Here is a 26,620-nt window from a genome sequence, read left to right as displayed (position 1 = left end):
ACTCAGAAAGTAGAAACTAGTCAGCCTATAGTCACCTCCCCAAACACTCAATGCTGTGTTTGTCTCACATTACGCAAAGGAATTATTCTAACTAGCATTAGCCTGACTTTGACTTTTTCTGTGACACGACTGTGTTAACGTGTGGAGTCACGGTGAAACTACGGAGTGCTCAAATCACAGGTACTACGAAGCAACGGCTAACACCAACGGGCCTTTGGGTCTGGTGGAATTACAGCAATAGTACAAACTATTTTTAGTGCCCGCCCACACAGACATTGCACCAATCAAATTACAGCACCGACAGTGTCAGCTGGAAACAAAAATCCACGACCCCTGGAGAACAAAAATGTAGAGGGCGCTATCACCGTCTGTTGCCTTTCTATCAGCTCGAACCAGTCTGTCCATTCTCCTCTGACCTCATCAACAAGGCATTTTATCCTAAAGAACTGACTCTTCATGGATATTTTCTCTTTTTCGGATCATTTTCTGTTTGAACTCCCAGTAGATCAGCAGGTTCTGAAACACTCAAACTAGTCTGTCTGGCACCAACAACCATGCCACGTTCAAAGTCACTTTAATCACCTTTCTGATGCTTGGTTTGAACTCCAGCAGACCGCTTTGACCATGTCTACATACCTAAAGTCATTGAGTTTGATAGGTATTTGAGTTCATGAGCAGCTGAACAGGTGTACAATGTCCGGTGAGTCTTTAGTTACAGTTGAACTTTAATACAGAAATGAAGGCCTTCAGATTTCCTCGAGCACATTTTACAGCAGAAAGCTCCCTTTCATGAGAGATCTTTTATCTCCTAAGGGAGAATCAAGCAACCCACCAACCACTAAAAGAGAAAAAGTAAATTCACATTAAATCAGATCCCCCTGTATGCCTCAGCTAACAGATTTCATCCTCTAATTCAACCATCATAACCTCATTAAATTTCTTTTTATTTGCTATTGCTCTCGATTAGGAAAACTTTTATTGTTCTTCTCTTCCACCCCCCTCGTTGCTCAAGTGGAGCCAACTGGATGAACTCCATCAACAAAACATAATAACAGGAAATTGTACACAAGATTCAGTTTATCCCCTCCACCTCCTCCTCTTTCTATCCTTCCCACATGAAACTCTCCTGACATTATGGTGTAACATCCACTGACCCTGTATATTTGCCCAGTCATAAATCACTGAGACGCCTTGACTTTTCTTTGGGGATTTAGAAATCATAACGCCTCCCTGGACCACCATCGTCTTTACAGCAGACTCATAAACACTTTGAGGAGAATCCCGCAGACCTTCCTGCTTGCTGCCTTCTATCTAACTTCACCATTACTCACACAGTTTTGTTCCAGGACAAGAGAAAGCAAACAAAATATCTGTCCCAGTTTAGACACAAATAAAAAGTCGCCCCATTCACGGTGATTAGTCGGGTATGAAAATAACGAGGGCGACCGCTCTTTCATATTGACCTTTTGCCCTTTATTGTCAGTCTGTATTCCACTTTTCTCACCAATTTAATTTCTCACTACAGGTTGCCTTTCAGTTATCATTTCTATAGCAGTCGTTGTGTTCCATTTATTGTATTTGAGCGTTTTAACACATCCACCCTTTGACTAAGATTTGTGCTAACATTGTTGTTTAGCACAGATCTTTATTTTGGAATTTGCATTTATCACAGTCCCTTTAACATCCAACATCATAGCACTACTTTGAGAGGGCACATACACTGAGAGGGCACATCTCTTTGAAAATAAAATAAAATATTGACTTAATCTTTGCATGGAAACTATTAATTAGGGCTTTCAAATTAACGCAAATTCGTGTTAACGCCACTAATTTCGTTAACACATTAACGCATCTTGCAATTTTTAGGTTGTAGTGGGCTCAAGGTATGATACTGGTATCATATGAAACTAGAAAACCTAAAGAATCCATTGGTACCAATCACATCATACTAGCTTGTCGAGAAGGAGGTTAAATAACGCTCCAAACTTATGCTAAATTTTGGCGAGGAAAAACTGCCATGGCCATTTTCAAAAGGGTCCCTTGACCTCTGACCTCAAGATATGTGAATGAAAATGGGTTCTATGGGTACCCACGAGTCTCCCCTTTACAGACATGCCCACTTTATGATAATCACATGCAGTTTGGAGTAAGTCATAGTCAAGTCAGCACACTGACACACTGACAGCTGTTGTTGCCTGTTGTGCTTGAGTTTTCCATGTTATGATTTGAGCATATTTTCTATGTTAATTGCAGTACCTGTGAGGGTTTCTGGACAATATTTCTCATTGTTTTGTGTTGTTAATTTATTTCCAGTTATAGAAATATACATACATTTGCATAAAGCAAGCATATTTGTCCACTCCCAAATCTCCCTTTAAGGTATATTTTGAACAGATAAATGTGTGATTAATATGCGATTAATCGCGATTAACTATGGACAATCATGCGATTAATTGTGATTAAATATTCTAATCGATTGACAGCCCTACTATTAATTAAAAATCAATAGTGTTTCTAACAATCAATACAGTATCACAAAACATAATATCGCAATATTCCATTTTTTTCGATATTTTCTTACATTTTCTTGTGTGTTACTCTTTAACATTCGCTATACAGCACATCTAAGTGTAATGAGAAATCTGCACCTATATAGTAATTATGACACCCTCACCTTCACTTTCTGGAGCATGGTTGCTAAGTGCTGCTATAAGACTGTAAAAGAATGGATCCTATTTTAAATACCAACCAATTAAAGCCCACTTTTGACGCTGCTGCTGAGAAACGGCGTGTTTCATTTGAATTTCATCAGAGAACTTATTCCAGTCAAACACCCAGGGGCGAAATCTTCAGTCAGATGTGGGGGGAGGGTGGGGGCAACTGGGGTTTAAGGGGGTTTAGGAAGAACCCTAAAACACACACACACACACACGTCAAAATCCTAATGCGTATCTAAACTGATTGGCTCCAGACTGCTATTATGTTGGCTAGGAGACTCCTCGTCCAGCAATGGAAGTCTGCTCATGCATCATCAATCACAGACTGCCAAGGTGGCGGCATATAAACGGGTATCCTTCTTTGCTGGGCAGGATAGAAAGGTATCACTTGAAATGGGAAAGATTTCTAATGGCTCTTAAAGACAAATGCATGGCTTAGCTCCCTTCCAGATACGCACACACACACACACACATCCATGCAATTGCTCACTTGGGATCCCCACTACAACACAGCCTCTTTTCTACTTTTATTTTAATGTTTCTTTTTACTGATTAATGCCTCTATTTTAAGTTATGTATATATTGTCGTTTACTTCTTGTTTTATGTCTGTGTGTATTTCTATGTCTCTCAAAATTCAATAAAATGCCAATTGCAAAAAAAATAATGTGCACACACCTGCCGCACAGTATGATTATTATTATTTCTCCCTATGAGTATGAAGTCTTCAACCTGCAGCTACATGTTGGATAGGGATGCACCAGATCGGATAATTGGCCGATACTGACTCAAATAGCTGGATCGGATATCGGTGACCATTTATTTACCATATACATTATATACTGGAATTTTTATTCCTGTTTAAGTATTTTGCATTAAATGTATTATTTAATTTATTATTTATTGATTTATTATTAATGATTTATTTTATTATTATTATTAATAATGTATTTAATAATGTATTTATTTGTTACATTTTGTTTTACAAAGTTAAGAAAGCAATGTTTAAGTCAAGCCTGATGTTGGCTTGCACATAAAAGACTGATCCAAGTCACTTCCACACAGTGAGGCACACAGCTTATTAATCATACACTTGTATCGGATCGGTTCTCGGTATCACTGTCGGTATCGAGACCGAAAAAAGTTGGATCTGTGCATCCCTAATGTTGGATGTTCAAACACACAGTTGCTGGTTGACATCCAGTGTGTTTTGGAATCAGTTTAATGCTGAATATTGAGGGGAAGACATTAGATTTCTATTAGCTTTTGGAGGCATTTGATGACATTACAAACATTGGGAAGGGGACAAATGTCTATTTCTCATATATTTGTTTTACGCCTTTGAGAAATGCTGCAGCTAAAAGCAGCAGGCAGCTCACATAAGCCAACACCCACATGCTCATAATTAAAGGTGAATTGCACAGCCTGTGCCAATTTGCATCCTGTGACGTTGGTACACGGCTGCTGGAATTTCAGCAGGCAGGTCGGATAGCAGACACAGGAGATGTGATGCTACAATCCAGGCGTTACATTTCACCAGGAACAAGGAAGGTGGCAATTAGTTGCATTTGTCTGCCCTTTGACTTGAGCTTAATTAATCAAGATATAGTATGACACCTTTCAGTCTTCAGCACTAAAAGCAGAACTTGTGTCTTGTTTGAGCTTAAATCTAATTTACACTTAACTTAACACATTTCAGCTCAAAACTTTTAATGCATTAAAAAAATGTGAAGTTGATTTTTACATGGCATATAACCCACACAGGATCTAATGATGATGGCTCTCTTGGGGAGCTTATACCACTCATTTATTTGGATGTAGCATTTTAATTAGTTAGATCAATACTCTATTACACAGGATTTAAATGTGATCTGCAGGGAGACTCATTTTACATGAATGAATGATCATGTTTTTAAAAGTGCACAGAGACTCAGCTTGCAGCGAGGCGATACTGGATTTATTCTAGCTTAATAATTGATAAATTAATCAAAAAAAGCATAAAACATCCTTTTTGTCAGACGCAGGAGATTCAAGTGTTGCATTAAAGCAGTGTGTGTCGGTGGATTTCACACAGAAAGTAATGTGGAGAAAAGGAAAATGTGGTTACCTCGCACGGGGGTTTCTGGGAGGATCTCTCTGGTTTTGGGTTGAGGGTTGATCTCTCAGGATGAGCGGAGGAAGATGAGGAGGATGGTGATGATGAAGAAGATGCTGAACCACGGAGCGCACTTTTGCGCACTGCCGCTCCACATAGAAGAAGAAAAGAAGCGTCCGTCTCTCCTCTCGGCCACTCTCATCACTGAGTCATCTGAAAAGCAGCAGACACCATGAGGATAATAACTCGACTCCGTCTCCGGCTCACGCAGACGAGCCTGTGTCTGAGCTGTGCTGTGTAGAGTTGCGTCCAAGCCGCTGCTTTGCGTAGCAGACAGGAGAGGAGAGGAGAGGAGAGGAGGAGGAGGTGGGAGGAGCTCGTCTGCCGTCAGATGATCAGGACCAAGGTGCTCCTCTTCCTCTCTCCCTCTTCACAGCCTCCTCAGCAGAGCTAAGGTTCACACTTTAACACAATAATCCAGATCTAATCATGTGCTTTCATCACTTACTGTCACTTATATACCTGCATGGGTACATTATGTTGGTGTATCAGTGTTGTGCCATGTGTGCAGCCTGCAGGTGATTTAGCCATTATTTAAGCCTCTTAAAGGTCCCATATCATGCTAATTTTCAGGTTCATACTTGTATTTTGTGTTTCTATTAGAACATGTTTACATGCTGTAATGTTTTAAAAAAAACTTTATTTTCCTCATACTGTCAGTCTGAATATACCTGTATTTACTTTCTGTCTGAAACGCTCCGTTTTAGCACATTTTGATGGAATTGCAACAGAATTGCGTTGCTAGGCAACAGCTTGGGTCCATGTGTACTTCCTGTCAGCTGATGACATTCACATACACTCTGCAACCAGGAAATAAACCTGGGACATATTTAGAATGTTTACGTTTAAAATTGTGTCAATGGTGTAAATATTGTATATTTGTGACATCACGAATGGGCAGAAATCCTGACAGCTTGTTTCAAATGCAGAGTTTCTGAATACGGGCTGTTTGTATTTCTCCCTGGATTGAGCGTTTAGATACTTTCACAGTATTTATACAGGACTTAAGCCTGCTTTATAATAAAAAAACATGAAAATTTCACTTTTTTATAATATGGGACCTTTAAGCTATATTAACTTATTTGTTGATTTCATTTATTATTACTCTCGTATTTTTGTACTATTATTGTTTTTTTATTTTTTATTTTTTGTTATGTGTTTTTTTCTGCTTTGTTGTTTTTTTGTTTTTTTTTAACTCTACTCTTTCTTTTTGTCATTATTATTATTGTTATTTCTTTTCTTGGTTTTGTTTTGGTTTTGAATGTTGAGGTTGTTTTCTCTATAGTGTACTTGATGGGTTTGTCTGTAAGCTCATCTACTTAAAAGTTGGTTTTATAAGCTGTTGTAATTACAAACAGTAGATTGCATATATGAAAACAGCCTTGAAAAAAGGGAACAAATAAAGTATAAAAAAAAAAGAAAACTGGATGTGCTGTATATACTGTATACATAATGTCTAATGAATGACTAACAAGTGGATGTGACAGATACGGTGATATTAAATCTATAATGTGTTATATGACTATATATTGTATTAACACCATGGAGAAATCAGACATCCACTTCAGCTCCAGACGGACTGTGAACTGTCTGCAGAGAGAGAGCATGCCAAGGTCATAGCATCACCACCACTAAGTATCACTCCATCCACTATAAGTTATTGTAGAAATATTACAGCAATGTAAAAAACACTGGTGCCATTTGGGAAATTAACCTTAATCCTATACCAACCTGCAGACTCAAGAGGTTTACTTTTTGTCATATCTCACAGGTGCTTTATTCTAAAATTAAATTTTTTTATGATTTCACATCATAGTTTTATGTTTCTGTTATAATTTGTGCTGAAAATTACCCAAAAGTAGACCAATGTATACCCCAGTAAAAACCTGCCAATTCAGCCTATATGCAGTTTTAATTTATGGAATTATTTATTGAGTTCATGTTTGCCATGGGTCCTAATTAGAGCTCGGCTATATGGAAAAAAAACAATTATCACATCTTTTTTAACAATATTCTGTTGAAATGCACTAAAACGGAGCGTTTCAGACAGAGGGTAAATACAGGTATATTCAGGCTGACAGTACGAGGAAAATAATGGTTTTTTTTTACTTTACAGCATGTAAACATGTTCTAGTAGAAACACAAAATACAAGTATGAACCTGAAAATGTGCACGATATGGGACCTTTAAACATCACACCTGTGACCCGTTTAAGATAGTTCTAACCAGTCTGGCATTAATCATTGTAGATTATACATGATTAAACTTTTGTCAATATGGACATGTCATACATTGTTAGATCGGTTAGATTCTCTACAATTCAGTCGTTTGTTTTATTTTAGGGAAACAATGACCACTAATGCATAATTCATTCACATTTACCAGCATGGTAAACAAGAGAGAAGCAAAAAGTGGTGACTCCCTACCTTTTAAAGCAGTCATAAAGTCCAAATATGTGTCAGTTCTTTGATTCTTTATAATCCTTTAGTCCGTAAGGGTCCAAAGGTTAAAATAATCAAAAGGGTTTTCAATCAAATTAATCCAAGTTGTGAATAATGTCATGTGAAGTCCATTGCTAACTGTCTGGTAACTTCCTTCGCCAAACAAACACCGCACTTAAACGGATATAAACCTATCTTGTCTTCTTCCTGCACCGTGTTGTTGGGTATGCTTGTTTTGCTTACCTTGCTGGCTACAAAATAAAAATGTCCCCACCTTTTTCTGTTTAGTTTTCACCCCAGGACAGCCTCATAAAGTACAGCAAGCGCTCCCAGTTTGGAAGGCCAATATAGGCTCTGTCAGGTAGCCAAAGAGTGTAGAAGCAAAGAGATGAAGCTCTGGTGTTTTTTTGACAACAGCTGCTGCCTCCATTTTGGAATGAAACGCTTATTATCATATTTATAATATTTTATTGTTCAACACAGGCCATTTCGGTAAAATATGACAATAGAATAGAAATAATTTAGTTTTTAATTTTTGTATGGCACTTTGTACGTGGACGTTTTACTGGCGTCCGGTAGTTCCTTTCAGTCCAAAATGGCAGAAGCGTAGCTTTACTAAAAAATCTCATTGTTTTAGTTAGTGTACTAAATAGGCTAGCATGTTTGTATGGAATTTCAACCCAGTGTTTCCCAAACTTTTTTTCTGCAACGCGACACTATTCACAAACAGTCTTTATCTATAAATCATGAGAAGAGCGAATTTGTGCCGGTATGTTCCTGACAATTTTTACTGCTGTTGCCGCATCACCTTATCTTATCTTGAACAGGTAAACCAGACATTTTAAGAGATATATCTTTGATAAATCACAACTTAATTTTATGCATGTGTTATTGAAAACATATATTAAATACTCTATAAATGAGATCAAATAAATACATTTGGGCAGAGTTAACAGGCTCTCGTGTTTTTCCTCTCATCAGTAAAACAAACTGAATGTACGGTAGCCTTTTCATATTAGATTCAATGTTATAAGTAGGCTACAATTATCAGAACAATATCAACATTTAAGCTCCAAAGGTGTACTGCAGATATAAATGTTGAATAAAAGGCTGGAAGAAATTCTGCAAATTTATTTGGAGAACTTATTAAAATGTCCTTTAGCCCACCTCGACCCAGTCTTTGGGAATGACTGCCATAGAAAGTAGATATGACTGCTCCCTAAAGGACCCTGTCTCCCTCTCAAAACGTGCAAAAAATCATGCGAGACTCGCTGCCCGACCTGTCCTAACCTTAACCATTCAAGGTCAATACCTAACGTTAACCATCTCACGAGAATTTAGCAATTTGCATACACCGCCCCCGAAAAATGAAGCCAAATCATTTTGTTCGCCCCCTGGTAGATGGCTGCAGTAAAGGTCATAAATCCTGCCCCCTCCATGTTAGCAGATGGGGCATTATGGGTCAAACTAAAATTATATATACTTTGGCTTCACTTTTGTGCTGCGGGAGGAAGTGGAGACGTCCCTCTATATATGCACACTGTGTTCCAATACCAATGCTATGGTGGTATTCTTTGCCCGTTACAGATATCTCCACATGTTATGCTTGTCTCAGAAATTATTGATTTCTTTCTGCACCCAACGAAAGAGAAACTTATAACTCCAGCTTGGTTTTAAAAGCAGCCTGTCTCTGTTTAATCCATACTCATTAACATACTACCAAACTTTAAGTGATTTTTCTCTTTCTCTGTTAACATGTGCTCGAGTCTGTACGTCTAAAAACAGACTAATCACCTCACAGGTGGGACATAATGTCTGAAAAAGACAAAGCTGTCTTTACAAAGACAGGGTCAGATATGCCTGGGAGCGACATGTGAATCCAAAATCCCCATCCATAATGGAAGCATGTGAGTGTGTGTCTAACATCCCCATTGACTACGCTCACTACTTCCTACAGGAGACGGTCTCAGAATCCAAGATGTTGTAGCCGGATGGCTAAAACGAGAGCCAAGGAGAGGGCAAGCGAAGGGTGCATTTATATTTCAACAGCCCAGTTCACCTTTAGAGAGAGGGGGAAAGACAGAGATCCTATTTGATTGCTTAAAAATGTATGGTGTTTGTACGACAAGGAGATGGCAGCTGCATGTAGATATCAATGCTCAGAAATGGGTCAGCACCAGTGAAAGCTGACGTGGGAATCCTAAAGAAAAGTCAGTTTTAGCTTTGATTAAACACAAAAGAGCCCTTCCGAGTGATAGGGGTAACAGTTTGGGGAGTAGTAACTAAAATTCTGCCCTTCTTAATAAAATATAATGCTGCGCTTGATAAAAAATGTTGGGAAATGTGGGACCCCAAAGGGTTTCTGACCCTACTTTGAGGACTACTGGGGTGTAAGAGATGGAGCGGTTTGCAGGCTGTTCTTTGCAGCGTGCAGATGTATTTGATAATTTATCAGGCGCCTGTTCTCCGAGCAGCAGTGATAACCTACAGCCGGCAAGACACCTTGAGTCACGAGGTCTGGAGCTCAAAATGAACTTTTCACGCTGACTCAGTGCTATTTCGATAGATAAAGGCAATATTTCAAAATCATGTCCTTAATACTGTTAACTTTTCAGAGGGGAAATCTGCAGTGCAAGCTGTTATTTATTGAAAAGGGATTTTTTTATATCTTTCATATTCATTTCTCTGGTATTTTACCCTGCTTGTTCTTTTTTTGATCATTTGCAGAGGGATTATTTGTGACACTGACCTTTTTGTTCCAGTAGCTCCAATACAACAAACTCTTTTTATGTAATTTGCCTGTGTTTGTTGTGTAATCTGCTTCCACAACAACACAACGTGCAACCAGAGAGCTGCACCGGTGCTGTTCAGACGTGTCCCTTCCTGGCCCGGGAAAAACTCCCGCTGATGAAATTTTCATTGAGCAGATGAAGCGGAGCGTAAATTTCATAATTCCCTGGAGAGTTGCATCAGCTTGTACTGATATCGTTCTATCAAGAGCCACTAAGTGCAGATTTGATGTCTTGATAGCGGAGGGAACCTTTTCTGGTTGTGGATGATCCTTCCCAAGGTGTGTTGCAGTTTTGGAATACACGCATCATTACTGAGATGTAGTTTTGGATCAATGTGGCACCTTTCCCCTCAGAGCATTTTATTGCCTCTTAAAGCTCGGGGATGCCGTGTATTTGTGGCGTCATTTGGCAAAAATTCCATTATAACCTTTTCAGCATAGCCTTTTGTAATTCAAGTGGTACCCCAGGGTAGACTGTTTTCATACAGTAACCTGTACAAGTACTAGTCATTCATTCCGATGTCGTTATATCATACTTGCCAACCTTGAGACCTTAAAAACAGGGAGGATTTCAAAACCAAAGAGTAGCTCTCTTGTCGTCCGGATGGAGACAATTATACATGCTGTACAGCGCCTGAAACGGGTTAAGATAACAAAATGGAAAATAAGAGTGAAAATTTGTCATAAATCGGGAGAATTTTGACCCCGGGGGGGAACCGAGGGAGGGCAATCAAAAACGTGAGTCTCCCAGGAAAATCATGAGGTTTGGCAAGTATGCGTTATATAGCGACAATTCTATGATAACAACCATCCTGTTTTCTTTGCAAACCTGTGGGCCTGTAAAGCCCTTTGAGATGACATACAGCAGTGGTCTCAAACTCAATTTACCTGGGGGCCGCTGGAGGCAGAGTCTGGGTGAGGCTGGGCCGCATCAGGTATTCCACAAAAAAAGCTTTGTTAAAAAAAAAAACAATCTTCTCAAACGTCATTATTAACAGTTCTTTAACTTGAATGGGTTCTTCTGAACATGAACTGTCCTGAACATGAATGGAACATTGAAGAACATGAACGGTTCTTCTGAACATGGCCTCTATTGCGTCTCCCACTTTTCCTGAAATTGTCTGTGCTCGTCACCAACCTTTCTCTTCACTGCAGGCTTTGAAAAAGACATGATTGGGGCTGTGTGACAAGATATATATTCATTCCACTTGGTGTCACTCCGCAATAAAGTTGTGCCTGCTGTGTTTGTGTTGCTCTGCAATTACACCACCAAACCGCTAGTTGGCGGCGGCGTCTCTATGAGTTTCCTTCTTCTTCTTGTACTACAAACAGAAACTGAGGGAGTTGGAGCTAATAACTGTTGAACCACAGAACTTTTACTGATATTACTGCAACGCCGAAAAGAGAAAATATATCTGAGTGGATTTGTGTGAACAAACATTGAAAAGATGGAGGCAGAGAGAAGTAGAACTTGGTCCTGGCCGCTCAGCATCGCTGAGCGACTGGACCAATCACAGCTGTTGCGGTCTGCGTCGCCGCGACGTGTAGTTACATTTCTGGAGAGGTGCACGTCAGGCTACGGCGTCGATTCAACGCAGAAGTATAAATCAAGCTTTAATCGAGCTTATGCGATGTTACACGGGCGCCGCCACAGTTGTTGTGAAATGTTTCTCTGCTTGCATCAAGCCCGGCCGATTGCCCGCCCCCGGGAGCCATATACCCCACTGTGATGGGTAGGTTCGTTCAGCTCGGGCTCGCGCAACAAAGGGACCTTCAACGGCAAACTGCCATTCACATAAAACTCGCGGGCAGAGGGCGCCTGGTTAGCTCAGTTGGTAGAGCGGGCGCCCATGTAACAAGACTTGGTCCTGACCGCGGCGGCCCGGGTTCGAATCTGGCCTGTGGCCCTTTCCGCATCCACTCTCTCTCTCCCCCCTTTCCAAGACTCTATCCACTGTCCTGTCAATAAAAATGAAAAAATGCCCCCAAAAAAAACTTTATAAAAAACTTTATAAAAAAAAAAAAAATTTGCGGGCCGCACTAACATTAAACTTTCATATCAAGGTGGGGGCCACAAAATATCGTCTTGCGGGCCGCAATTGGCCCGCGGGCCGCGAGTTTGAGACCCCTGACATACAGTGATTCGAGACTCTTACGAGCTACAATATCGGCGAAACATTATTTACAATATTTCAGCCTTCTGCGCCGCAGCGGTGAACTTACGCAGAAGGCCTAACTATTAGAGAGATGGAGAGAATATGCTGATAATAGTTTAGATGTCTGCTAACCGCGTGAGCTAGCAGACGGTTAAACTATTAGGAATATTTTCTCTCCAGCCCTGAAAGGCTTCACCGATATTGACACGTTTTATTGCGTTTATTGTCAGACTCTCTTTTAGACTCTTTTTGAGAAGTCCGTCTTCCTTTTCTGGGGGTTGCTTTGCAGTGTAGGCAGTTGTTAACATGCTGGAATAGCAACGTTTCCTGCAGGATATTCCGCCATTGAATCAGGCTTTGTGCAATGTGCATCTGCATTTGTAGAACAGCTAATAGGAACGCTTTCTTTCTTTGAAATGACCTGTGATTGGCTAAAGTCTTCCGTCACAAGCTAGATTTTTCTAAAGCCTGAAAACAGAGCCATGAGGAGGTTCAGAAGTCTAGTTGTCTCTCAGAACACTTAAATTACAATATGCTGAAAGGTTATTATGGAGTTTTTGCCCAATAATACCAACAATATACTGCCTACTCAGCTTTAAGTGTCGACACAACAACACTTTCTGGTTGAAGTGACTAAAAGATGACCAACTTCGAAGAAATGGCCATCGGGGATCCGGCTGCTGAACTATAGATTGCAGATATTTTTAACAACAATGGTTCCTCTAAAAGAGTGTAATAGTGGGGCGCATCTCTAACTGTTACTGCAGGGATTCCAGCATCCCCATCCCTTCTTGATGTGCAGTGTTTACTAAATCCTTGCAGAAGTGTGTGTTTAAAATTTAATGCTGACTCAAACATGCAGAGATGCTTGAGATTCATATTTGGCTCGATGACAGAGATGGTGGCTTGTTCAGTAATACATCATAAATCTATTTCCCATATTTCCTTTTCAGTAGAAGTTAGAGCATCTTTTACATTTTCCTCCAACGTGTTCAGAGATTTTAATGTGGGAGTAAAAACAATGAATTGTTTCTATTGCTTTTGGCGCCGTGTGTCTTGCCAAAGTGTTTGCAACTGTGGCATATGCATCATGTTTATTTAAACATTTGGATATCAGAGAAGGCTCTTGGTATACACTTGGCCAATCGGATATTTTCCTTTTAATACCATGTTAATAACAGTCTGCATGGTTATTCTTCCACAATGTTTCCACACTTTGGGAAACTGTGAATGGTTGCTGATGCCTCGGGACTCCAACTATTAACCTCAATGCCAAGACCTTATCAGTCATGTTTTTTACATGTTGTATTTAATCATTTAATGAGTGCTTAAACTTTAATTAGTATTCTGATTAAATATTAGATGAAGACCTGAGAAAGTGTGTTCCAGCGGTCAAATTCGTGAGAATAATGCAAAGTGAATTTACTCTTTAGTGTTTTTTTTGCCTCAAGCAGCCAATGCACCAACTGTACAGATGTTAGCTGTCCCTAGCTAGCAAACACCGACTGTGTGCGTCTGACTGATCTCAGAAGTGTTTCATAACTCACCAGGAACTCCAGTTCTTTCTGTCTATGTATCTCCTTTTCTCTCTTGTCTTTGTACATCTATGAGGTGGAGTCATACAAGCTCAGTTGTTTAGAATACTGGTTTCCAACCTGGGGGTCCCGACCCCCACTAGGGGTCTCCAAAACTTCACAGGGGGTCGTAGGTGTAAGACAACTTTTTTTAAATTGTTTTTCTTAAAAAAAATTACTCAAATCAATAAATTGATTATCAAAATAGTTGACGATTAATTTAATAGTTGACAATCAATCGATTAATTATTGCAGCTTTAAACCAAAATAATGATCTTAAAGAAGCATCACTCCATAACGTTAATAGGAACTTCGGAGTTGGGTGATAATTCTCAGTGGATTTGTCACTATACGAGCGACCCCTTTTACATTAAGATAAGATAATTTAAGATTAGATAAACCTTTATTGATCCCCAGTAGGGTTATTATGAGGCACATGAACTAAATTGTATTATTATACATAGTAATTTAAATCATTTTAGTGTAACCTAGAGTGAATTTGCATCCGTTAGCTCCCATTGCCCTAAAAGTTGCTCCGTGTTCAGTCTGAACCTTTAATTTAATTAACCTTTAAAATGATTTAATACATTTTAATTTAATAAAACCATTCTGCAGTCTAAAAAAGCTCCATTGTGGTTCTCACTCAGATTTTCTGCAAGAGGAAAAGCCAACACTCTCATTCACCATTCACCGTGATTGCACACTGCTACTTGCTGAGTATGAAGAGAACAGCTCTGTGAGTAGGAACCACCACGGGGCGTGAGGCGACTCAATCACCATGGTGACAGAAGAGGACGCCCCATCAATTCCTTGCATGGCGAAGAAATACATAATTTTCCTGGAGGACAGGATCAAGAGCTGCGACCTCCCACTCCACTGCTCGTTGACCCACTGCGGGTGATTCAAAATGCAGAAGGCTCTCATTATCCCGCGAACAAAACCAAATCACGGAGGAGAGTCGAGTGTTGACCTCTGAGGTATGTTTAAGGCCTGCAGTGTAGCGTCACATTGGAGGAGCTGAAGGAGCATCAAAATAGATAACAGAGCTGCGAATCTGACTTCTTATTAATTGGATATTAGGTTTGAAGCGTTTAGTACATCTTAAAAGAATAGTTAGACATTTTGGGAAATATTCGTATTCACATTCTTGCAGAGAGCTAGATGAGAAGATTGATACCTCTCTCATGTTTGTAAACTTAATATGACGCTATATAGCCACGAGATATAACATGTTACTTAGCAACCCATTCTGACTCCCAACTCGTCAAATACCGATGCTTGGTCAGATACCGACGTATACTAACTGTAACGTAAACCCATCTGCACCATTATTAGACGGTCAGAGCAACTCACGTAGTGGGCTATAAAGAGCGAGAAAGTCTGCGTAGGACGGGTCAAACGAACTCTGACTTTCAACCAGGAGACCGCTGTTCGTTTCCCGTGTGAAACCAAATCAATGTTGACTAATTTCACCATATAGTTTTGTTACGCAACTTCCGCACTTAAAGGTGCTCTCTCTAGCTCTGTTAGCACCATTAGCGGCAAGCCGTCAGCTCAGACGTTGCCATGTTGAGAGCCGTGCGGAAGCAGTAAAAAATGCTCCCAATCTCGCATGTAGCACCTTTAAGTAACACCAGTTATGTAACAAACAGACTTATTTTACATAACAAAAGTAGTTATTTTAACCCAAACCACAATCTTTTCCTAAGCCTAACCACGTATTTTTGTCGCGCAAGTAAACCTAAAACTAATTTTATTTTGAAAAGAGACTGTATGCATGTAACGAGCAGAAACTGACACGTCTGGCCGTCCCTGACACGTCCAAAACTGACGCTAGAGGGGTACATAGAGTGTCATTGTTTGAAGTGTAGAGCCATTGACCAAAAAGCAGTATTTGATGAGTAGGGAGTTATAATGTGTTGTAATAAGCGAGCATTAGAGTAGCCAGACTAGTTATTTAAGCTAAGCTAATCGGCTGCTGGTTGTAGCTTCATGTTTACCATAAAGACACGAGAGGTATCAATCTTCTCATCTAACGCTCGGCAAGAAAGCAGATTAGCGTATTTACTAAAATGTCTGAGTAAATAATAATTCAATGAAACAAATGCAGATTCCTGATGTTTTTTGCTCAGTTTGGTGGTTTATCGTCACATCATTCATCATTTACTGCAGAGCAGAAAAAGAAATGTCTGGCTTTAAATGACTCCCTTTGTGTGTGACAGAAAGTATTTCCAAGCCGTCGTTTCCTCTCTGTGTCCAGCGCCCAGGCGATCAGCCGAGCTAATTTGGAGCAGGTGATGTGGGAAAGTTATAATTGCGCTTTTGTTCACACATTCACAGCTGACAATGTACCACCTGCCACTGTGTGAAGCGCGCTCTGATTATATGCCGCCTGTACTTGCCATGCGGTTTTCACACAGAATTTGTGTTACACATTACGTCTACTTCCATAATAATTCAGACATGCTTTGCAAATAAGCTCATCAGAGATGCAGAACATAATCTCCTCTAATGGTGACATATTTAAAGTCCTGAGAATAAGCAATCATTTCTTCACATTGGAATATATTAATACATTACCATGCTGTCAATTCCAGCAAATTTGACATGTGAAATTGGAGGTTTTACTGTGTGGGAGTGTATCATTGCCCTGTAATGTGAAATGTGGCCTGTCGGCTGGAGTTCATTATCCTGCTCTTGGCCTGGTGCCGGTTAGAGAGCAAACCTCTGAGCAGGTTTCAAACCCCACTCAGATCAGCATGAACTTCCCTCACAATAACTGGCTGCTCAGTCAGTTGACCACACATCTCTGAGTTTGACTAGCTCATTCTCACGACGCCTACGAAGCCTCTCCACACGAGCACAGTGTGCGATAGGCGGGGGGTATTTTTAGATGCGCTATTTGGAAGTCGCTGCCTGTTGAACTTTTTTCCCCTTATCCTGATTGAGAACGATTAATCCTCCTACTTGACTGAAACAATGTTGCACAAAAACACTTTATTTTTATTGTCACATACGTACATGGGTACATACATGAAATTTGACCTCTGCATTTAAAGGAACAGTGTGTAGCGTTTCGGGGATCTATTGGCAGAAATGGAATATAATATTCATAACTATGTTTTCATTAGTGTATAATCACCTGAAACTACGAATCGTTGTGTTTTCGTTCGCTTAGAATGAGCACTTCATATCTACGTAGGGAGCGGGTCCTCTTCACGGAGTCCGCCATGTTTCTACAGTAGCCCAGAACGGACAAACCAAACACTGGCTCTAGAGAGAGCCCTTCATGTTTTTACATTACCTGAATGCCACCGTAGTTCCTCAACACGTTTGTGCAAAACAGTGGTACCGCCAGCCGCCGTCTGACTTCTGATGCTCCTAAAGTAGTGTTATTATGGTAAGGATGGCCTCTGAGTGAGGCGAACGGCGTTACCACAGTTTTGCGTTGGGGTACTCAGTTGGTTGCAATCTGCAACCACACCACTAGATGTCATCACATCCTACACACTGGACCTTTAACCCGTCCTAAGCATTAGGAGCAGTGGGTTGTTAGAAAACGCCCGGGAGCAACTTTGGGTTCAGCGTCTCGATCAAGGACACTACATCACGTGGACAGGAGGAGCCGGGAATCGACCCATCAACCTTGTGATTAAAGGACGACTCGCTCTATCCCTGAGCAACAGCCTCCCCCAAGTCCCTGAACCTACCACCTTGACTAAAGCAGTGTTGCTAAAAAACATTTTTTAAAAGCATAAATCCTTCAGAATCTGTTCCTAAACTTCTGGGCTTTCAAAAGGAAAGAGTAGATGGCAGCTACGGTGTGACACGATTTCCTCTCCCCCCATCCAGCCTCACCTCCACCCTGAAAAAAGAAGAGACTTCATCAACAATAAAGCAGCTGACAGGAGTGTGATGTAGGCCCACGGTGAGCAAATCCGACAGGGCTACACCGAACATCTCCCTGCTGACTTATTAGCATCCTGAAAAGTAGGTCAATCACAGAAGGAAGGGAGAGGCGAGTTAAAAAAAACACGTTATAGTAGAACAACAACAACAAATACAGATCTAAAAAATACATATGTTTGTATTGTAGTAGTATAGCTTACAATGAAACTGATATATACAATATGTGCAGATGCCTAATGTTTTAAGATTAATAATTTGATTGCAAAAACAAGTTATAAGGGCATTTCAGAGCCATCTTTAAATAAGTAATCATTGCTCATTAGCACTATATCTTCTCCACTTTCTCCCGACTATGGCGTCTTACAAGCTAATTGCCAATTAATTCATTAAGAGCGTTCCAGAAGATTCATTCCCTACAGTGCATAAAATATTTTTCTTCAGTTCCCCATTGTTGCTGCCAAACACTCAGTAGGGCTTAAAGTCAACCAGATCTGTTTCATTACATGATGACATTTAAACGGCTATCGTTGCAATCAGGAAAGTTAAATTTCTTTTACAAATAACAGTATAACATGAGAAAATTAAGGTAACACTTCATTCTACAGGTCTGCAAATGTCAAGGTAATTAGGTGATAATTAGCAAATTTGAAATTTCTTTGGAATTACTTCCAAATTACCCCAATATTTACCTCAAAATATATCAAAAATCACTTTATTATAAACATTATTTAATAGTTATATTCCGCTATTTCCCTATAGCTGGTAATTTAGTCTATTAGTTTTGGTTTTCCACTCCGATGAAGAGCAGTGCACAGACGCTTCTCAAGCCTAAGGGCCATATTTTAACGATTACATGCTATTTTAGCATATAATTATGAAATAATGTTTAAAATAAAGTTGATAAATGTTGAGGTAAATATTGGGGGTAATTTGGCAGTAATTCCAAAGAAATTTGAAATCGGTTATTTGCTATTTATCACCTAATTACCATGAAATTTGCGAACCTGTAAACTGAAGTGTTACCAAAATGATATTAAATGTGAAATATGAGATATGTTTTCACTATAAGACAAGCACCGGGAATCAGATATGATTTTTAAAAGGGGAATATCATTAGAGAGCTAATACCGTACATTGTCACATTGTGATAAAGATGACAGTAGTGTGGTTTTCTTTTGATTTGAAGCTGGTTTGAAGTTGGAGTCTTTCAGAGGCTCTTGTAACCTCGCTGCAGTAATAACGGTGATGATGATGATGTCAGCTCCTGCAGATGAGAAATGGCACAGATGAATAGGAGCCTGTGTTTAAGTACGAAATACTTTAGTTAATGCACGGAATGGGAATGACATTAGTCGAACAAATATTCATAGCAGAGCGCTCATGTATATGTGTGTCCATTGTTTACATAGCCTGTAACTATTCTTTGCGGAGCATCTAAATATTTAATGGCGTGTAAAGGCTTTTTTCTGGATATGCTGTGTTTGCATATTGATATGCTTTTAAGGCTCCGCAAACAACTGTGTTGATGGCTCACAGTGGATTCAATAAAGTTGTGATGATGGAAAAGTATGAGGTTCTTGCAAATGGACTCCTTGTACATTTATCACTCATTTCACTGGGCCTATAATTCACTCTCTGGCCCGTAATTTAAAAAACACAACGCACAGCACATAATGCAAATGCACACAGGTCTTTGATGGATTTGTGTTATAATATGCATGCAAAATCCTAATTATTCTGGCTGCTGGGAGGCCAGGATAGCCAGGGAACTGCCTTCGTATGGATGGTATAGCTGCAGATTGCCCCAGGTTAACTTTTTCCTCTCTTTTTTTTTCTTGTCTTTTACAGTGAAGTTGTTATCATATAGGTGCTGGAAGCTGTCCATACTAACTCTGATCACTTCTATAATCATGACCGTGGAGGAATCACCACTCATGATCGCTTTGTCCCGCATTCAGCTCTGCCCTCATCCCTGGAAATAAAAGCAGCAGAAAATGAGTTAGGGTAGTACTTTTAGGGGGGGAGGGGAATTTTTTTTTCTACATCTTGGCTTTTTCTCTGACAGATCTTTGAAGTTATTTGTGTCCTCGGGCAAAGCAAAAGTACTGAGTGTGATAGCTTTTTATTTTTCTGTAAGATTTGGTTTTTGTTTTGTTTCTTTCTCTCGACTTGTTTTATGCAGCGTGGCATATTTTAGACACACTGATGGCGGCTGAGCCTAAGGGAGTTAGAGCTTGTCTGTGTGCAGAGTGCACTTGTTAGGGGCCCTATAGCGGCGGAGATCAAAATAACACTGGATGAACGAAAAAATGCTGAAAATGAAATGGCACTCGAGTTTAAAACGATAAATTGAGATTTAAAAACAAGATTAAGGGTCTACAGCCGTGGTAACAGCTCTGTGAGGTTGTACTTATAGGCACAGTGATGCTTTGAGGTAAATGCTAACGTCAGCATGTTAACATGCTCAACAATAACAATGCTGACATGCTGATGCTCAGCAGGAATATTATATTCAAGATGGTGAATATGTTAAATTCACCATGTTAGTCAAACATGTAAGCATGCCAACCTTTTCTGAATAGCACTAAACACAAGTACAGCAAAGGCTTATGGGAATGACAGATTTGCAGGTGTTTGATCATAAACCAAAGTATTGGACAAACTGAAATGTCAGCCTCATGTTGGTGCTAGAGGAAAAGTCAGGGGAACACAAAAATCATTAGGATTCATGGTCTGGGAACAATAAATGATTGTACCAAATGTTGTGCCAATCCATCTGGAAGGTGTCGAGAAACCCATTGGTTTGTGGACTGCTGTTTTGAAGCCTCAAGCTAATGTTAATAATAATAATAATAATAATAATAATAATAATAATAATGTTAATAATTACAAGAAAAACATAAAGAATATTAACCAAAAAGATTCATAATTAGCTTGTTTGCAGAGTTTCTACATGTCATCTCAGTAGGGGGGATTCATAACAAATCCAGTTCAACTCTAGCTAAGCATGACAGATGATCTGCACTCTTATGTCATAATTGACCTCATCCTGTGTTGGTGCCACTTAAGACAGAAATCCATTTCGACATGCGTACAAAACCATGCAATCTAGATCCTTCTCAGTGGTTTGATCAGCTATTTATCGAACTCTATACAAACATGGCACCATGCAGGTTTCTTGAAAGAGCATTCAGACTTTCTGCATAAAAGAGTCTGTATAAAAAAGATTCTAAACGTACTTGGTTTGAATGCTCTCTTAATCAAGGGTGAGTGTGGGGTTGAAAAGCCCTGAGTGTGGGTATAGAGGGGATGATCCTTGAATGACTTCTATGTAATTCACTGGAACATGCGTTTTGGAAATGTCCGCTTGATAACCTCAGAAATATACACAGTCCTCCAGCCCTCATTTTACCAACCGAGCATGGACGGATTACTGAATGGGGCCTACGGGGGCACAGGCTGAGGGGCTCAAACTGACTGCAGAGACAAAAACAACTACAAAGAGACACAAAACAACTACAAAGAGATGGAAAATGAGCAGAAAGAGACACAATGAACTACAAAGAGACACAAAACAACTACAAAGAGATGGAAAGGGCTACAAAGATATGGAAAGATGGCTACAAAGAGACACAAAACAACTACAAAGAGATGGAAAAGGGCAACAAAGAGACACAAATTGACTACAAAGAGTAGAAAATTGACTATAGAGACACAAAACAACTACAAAGAGATGCAACACTACAAAGAGATGGAAAAGAGCTACAAAGAGACAAAAATAACTACAAAGAGACACAAGACAATTACAAAGAGACACAAAACAACTACAAAGAGACACAAAACAACTACACAGAGACACAAAACAACTACAAAGAGACACAAGACAACTACAAAGAGACACAAAACAACTACACAGAGACACAAAACAACTACAAAGAGACATAAAACAACTACAAAGAGACACAAAACAACTACAAAGAGACATAAAACAACTACAAAGAGACACAAGACAACTACAATCAGATGGAAAAGGGATACAAACAAACAACATGACTACAAAGAGATACAAAGCAACCACAAAGAGATGGAAAATTACTACAAAAAGACACAAAATGTTTTGTAGTAATTTGTATTCGTTTGGCGTTTCTTTCAATCTGGGTGTCTAGCTCCTACGGGATGTAGGAGGGGTGGGGGTGTTTTATATGTCTGTACCCAGGGGCCCATTTTCTCATAATCCATCCATGCAACAGAGTTTTCTGAGTAAGTATCACTGGATAAAGATATATTTACTATATATACTAATATCTTTGCATTCTACAATTGAATCATAAACTCCAAGGTTGACAGTCGCCATATTCAGTACATCTTTTTTCTTTCTTTCTTTCATATTTGTATTCAAATGCTTTTGTGTATAAAGTTACCTGCTCACCATATAATACAATACCAGTAGCCAAGGTCTGAACCACCACGTCTGTATAGACAACAGGATAAATAATGCCCGGAACTGTATGGCTTTTAATTCCATCTCCCAGCTATCTCCGAGCCACATCTTCAAATGTGTCATTCATTCACAGTTATATGACATCTGTAGGGCATAATGGATCTGCCAGGGCCACGACATTGTCACTGCTGTCACGTGTGCTGATATTCAAGGCTGCTGGCTTTATTGCAAACAAGAACAGAGCAGAGCAGAGCAGAGCAGAGCAGAGCAGAGCAGAGCAGAGCAGTGTTTTGCAACCCTACAGACTAACAAACTGAAAATATCACAATAATTCAAGTAATGTAGTTTATTTGACTCAATTCAGTCATAAAGTATCAATCCCTATTTCCTCTACTTGTTTGTTGTTAGAGATGCATACGTGGGCTTTGGTAAATTAAGTTTAAAGGGCGACTAGACTTAAGCAGTTGATTTGTTTTCTGCTGAGGAACTGATTGTCATGTAGATCTCATTTCCCCGAGACTCCCACAGATTATAATCCACTTGATTAGAGAGCGGTTGATCCCTCAACTACACAACAAATCAAAACAATCTGAAGTGCGGCCCTGCTGTATAACCACAAGTGCTGTTTTTCTCAGAACAAAATCAACCATGTGCTCGCTACTAAAATCAAAAAGCTTCATCAGTCTTCTTTACAGTCTTTCATCATGCAATTCTTCACACAGCAAACATAACATGCAGCAATTTGTTCACTTTAAAATCCATACTATAGCTGGCTGAGTGCTTCCCTGAGTTTATCAACTCATTATTTGATGGGGAATTTATCCCAAAGAAAAGTGGTAATAAAGGTACAGAAAAATAATTAGTGCCTGCTTGAGCCTTCATTTATTTATAGCTATTAAGATTTTTTGATTAAAACACTGTGTGGGTTGTCACTCATCGAGCGGAGGAGGAATCGGGCAATTAAATCGTTTTTCCATGTTAGTTTAACACTGTAAATGACGACATTATGGTGCACAAATACAATAAAAGAGACACAGGGGACACAACATAAAGATAACAGAATTGATTATGCCGATTATTATTATTATTATTCCTTTTAAAAATATGTAAAAAATTTATTAAAGCGTTTTATGTAGCCACATAAAAGCACACACAGAGCAGGACATCAAAGGGGATGTAGAAATACATGCAGATAGGATGGCAACACATTTTAAGCTCAGTGCTCTTCTTCAGGAACCAGGGGCGACGAATGAGGACCCGAAATATGAAAGAAGAAAAGGAGGATAAAGGAGACAGATCAAATATTATTCATGTAAAACTATATAAAATACTAGAGCGTAGTCTTATTATTTCCATTATCTGAATAATGTTAATAAGAATCTACCCAGCTCGGTCGCAAGAAATGATGTATGAATGACATGATCATTTAGCGTGCAATAAGAAGACCTTTCTTGCATTTGGTGTGTCATTTGTACGCTATGTAGTCTGTATTGACTGCAAAGCAAAATGCATCCGCGTGAATATGCCACGCTTAGAGCTAGTGACGTAGAATAACAAGTGAGAAAGACTGCTTATGGCAAGCGGGAGGGGAGATGGATGGGTCCAACAAACACAGGGCCTTTAACCAGGAGACTGGTGTTTTATTTTGTAAGTTACGTTAGTGATGTTTGTCACGTTCTTTAATGACAATTGTGACGTATTTTCCGTACTCATGTTACGTGGTTTCTGTAGTATTTTACTTAGTTTAGGTACTTATTTTAAGCCAAGCCATGATGTTTTTTCCCGAAACCTAACTAAGTGGTTTTGATGCCGAAACCTAACTGCAGTACTGTAGTTTTGTTGTGTGGCATATAAATGACACGGAAAAAAGCCTAAAATGTGTCCTCGTGACAAACAGAATGTCCGTGTAATGTCGTACTATTCATACGCCTTCCCGTGAGACCGGGCTGTGAAAAACAAATAACCAAAGAAAAAGTGACAAGAAAGATACAAACAACAAGACGGATCAAGTTCCTCATTCAGTCCATCTGGTGTTTTGGTGCCCAGATCAAAAATCCGTTTGGCTTCTGCCTGAAGCAGAACCAGTGGGCAACCTCCAGGGTCTGAAAAGTGAAGCCAATGCTGAAGTGCCTTAAACTTGCATTCTTTCTAACAGCCAGCAGGGGGCAACTCCTCTGGTTGCAAAAAGAAGTCTGATGAATAGAAGTCTATGAGAAAATGACCCTACTTCTCACTTGATTTATTACCTCAGTAAACATTGTAAACATGAGTTTATGGTCTCAATCACTAGTTTCAAGTCTTCTTCATTCAGTTAGCTCCACCCTCTTATGTCACTTCTGGTTGCAAAACACCGAGATGGCGACGGCCAAAATGCCGAACTCGAAGCTTCAAAACAGCAGTCCACAAACCAATGGGTGAAGTCATGGTGACTACGTCTACTTGTTATATACAGTCTGTGAGCAGTTCCTGGTAGTAGCCTCCATTCCTGGTGGATGGAGCAAAATTTTAATTATACGTCCACAGCTTCATGTTTGTAATAGATCACGAAGGGGGAAGAAGAGTCTCTGATATGGCGATAGGAGAGTGAACAATAAACAGTGAGGCTGATATAATTGAAATCAAATTAGTGTACCGTAACACTGGATTATATGTCTGCATCGTTGCCTACATGCATCATGCTTGTGAAGGCAATTTGAATCCTGCAAGAGAATGGCGGACTCCGCCACTAACAATTGTCCCTTTAAAAAAAATGCCACTACTACTTTATGTCTGAAAAAAATGAAATAATAGGAAGCAAATACTGCAGAGAACTGCATATTTTCCAAGGTTCTTTTTAAAGCAGATGCTAATCCAAACAACACCAACAAACAATTTGATGCTATGCAAACACCCACACAGTCATATTCAAATTAACAGGTGCCAATAGCTCCTCGAGCTGACTGCGTGGGTTTCAAAGTCCACCTGCGTAGAGCGGCGAGGTTGTGAACTCTCCGTGACACCGGCGTGTGAATGCACCTCGGCATCCATCCCTAAATAATTTGTGTGCTGCCAGCTGAACCGGGCTAAATGGTCTCCTAGCCCTTCAGAGATGCACTCTGCTCTGCAATCTCAACTGGTCCACATTTCATGCATCTGGGGGCTGCGATGATGAGAGAACAGCATAACAGATTGCACACATACTGTATGTATGTGCTGGGTAATTATATGCCACTCTATGGACGCTTTCCAAACCATTCAGTTTGACTCGTATATACGAGGAATGACAACTTTAAATAGTAGCACTTGTGAATATTCCAGGTATTACAGAAACATAATTTCCTCATGCCGCCATGGAAAGGAAGGCAGAAGAGTTTGAAATACGGGGGGAGCTACAGGGAGCTCGGCTCCCCTGAAAGAGACACGAGTACCATAGAAAGCCTCGTGAGACATTTAGGGGGAGCTCTAAAGTATCATCATTTTTGGTGACACTGTTTTTTTCTGTATACATTTTTATTTTCCTGTATATGTGTTTCAATCCGATACGTGTAGGGTGTTCACACAGTTTCAAGCATATGTTATAAGAGTAGCGTAGCCGCGTTGGGGAATAGCAAATGTGTGGTTGAGAGAGAGAGTGAAACCTTCACAGATGGCGCACAGCTACGAGCACGCACAAAGGCGCTTATGCTCAACGCCTTGTTCATATAGTATTCTCTGAAACACCAAGGGCACGTATCAAAAAACACAATATTCTGTGAAGAAGCAAGAAGTCAATTAGCGTTGCCTTCAAAACGCCACACACCAAACGTGCAACTCCTCAATGCCAAGGAGGAATTGTAATTAACTCATAATTAGTCTCATAATCTGATATCAAATATTCATGAACATACTTTATCGCCTTTATACAATCGCTGTAAAGAAAGGAGTTAAACATTTGGTACAACAAATGTGTTATAATGAAACAAAGGTTGAAAGGTTGGATATCCTTTAAACAATTTTATTCTGTACAATATTTACTCAAATGTAGATATTTAAGATCTCAGTGTTTAAAAATGAATTGGCCGTCTTTCTAAAATCGTGCATATTAATAATAAAAAGTAATTATTTTACTTCTTAATTTAGGTTATTTGCTTAGGTTACAGTTCAGCCATGATGAATAAACACAGCAGCTTCTCATGACCCAAGTAAAGTTCCCATGTCTTGCTTCTCAACTGCAATGATGAATCATATTTCTGTGTTTTTGTTGTCCCAGGCTAAATGTGTGAATTGCATTGATAATATATTTTTGCACATAAGTGCATGCAATCATGTATGCACGAGCATGTGTACACGATTGACGGCTCTACTAGTGCAGCTCAGCACAGCTTAACGCTAATGCATCCAATTTGTGGTATTTTTTCACATAAGTCTGGTTTGTGGTGCAGGAATGCAATCATCACATAATTTGTGTCCACATTTTGTA

The 26,620-nt window shown here is 39.6% G+C and overlaps 1 protein-coding gene across 2 annotated transcripts in view; it reads right to left on the bottom strand.

Annotated features, from left to right (window-relative positions):
• Positions 1-5,170, bottom strand: part of hs3st1l1 (heparan sulfate (glucosamine) 3-O-sulfotransferase 1-like1) — a 34,003-nt gene extending 28,833 nt beyond the window's left edge. For both annotated transcript variants that reach the window (XM_074646861.1, XM_074646860.1), the window contains exon 1: positions 4,823-5,170. The gene's annotated coding sequence lies outside the window, so the exon portion shown is untranslated. The remainder of the gene's footprint in view (positions 1-4,822) is intronic.
• Between the last annotated feature and the right edge of the window lie 21,450 nt (positions 5,171-26,620).

This window comes from Sebastes fasciatus, chromosome 9, assembly GCF_043250625.1.
Source record: "Sebastes fasciatus isolate fSebFas1 chromosome 9, fSebFas1.pri, whole genome shotgun sequence".
NCBI classification, from domain to species: Eukaryota; Metazoa; Chordata; class Actinopteri; order Perciformes; family Sebastidae; genus Sebastes; species Sebastes fasciatus.
This window is presented reverse-complemented; position numbering and strand designations above follow the sequence as displayed.